This window comes from Triticum aestivum, chromosome 2A (genome assembly GCF_018294505.1).
Source record: "Triticum aestivum cultivar Chinese Spring chromosome 2A, IWGSC CS RefSeq v2.1, whole genome shotgun sequence".
NCBI classification, from domain to species: domain Eukaryota; kingdom Viridiplantae; phylum Streptophyta; class Magnoliopsida; order Poales; family Poaceae; genus Triticum; species Triticum aestivum.
Genome location: NC_057797.1, coordinates 168,850,412 through 168,850,869, shown reverse-complemented (window position 1 = coordinate 168,850,869; position 458 = coordinate 168,850,412).

Genomic DNA, 458 nt, shown 5'->3' with positions numbered 1-458 from the left:
CTATCTTTTGCCACACGTCTCACTTGAGTCGCTCAATTTCTTAGTATGTTTGGGTTATGACTATCTTTTGCCACACATGCCTCACTTGAGTTGCTCAAATTTTTAGCCACATTTTGGCTTACCATAAGGAATCTTGTCAAACTTTCATATCTATGACATGTGGGGCTTACTGCTAATAAAAAAAGTTCTTATCTTGATTGTGACAAGAACCAAACGCACATCTAACTTTATCAAACTTGTTTAAATTGAGGTGTGGTAAAATATGACAAGTTGTGGAACCGAACAACCCCATAATCTCAAATATTGTACAATCCGTTACGTGAATGTTGTGTAACTTCACATTTTTAAAAGTTCGTGGCAGCTAACCAAATGAAAGCTACTTGCCATCGATCAGCCGGTGAAGTCGCAAAGAACACAAGGACCTCCAAATTCTGCCACTAACCATATTGTAGTAGTCA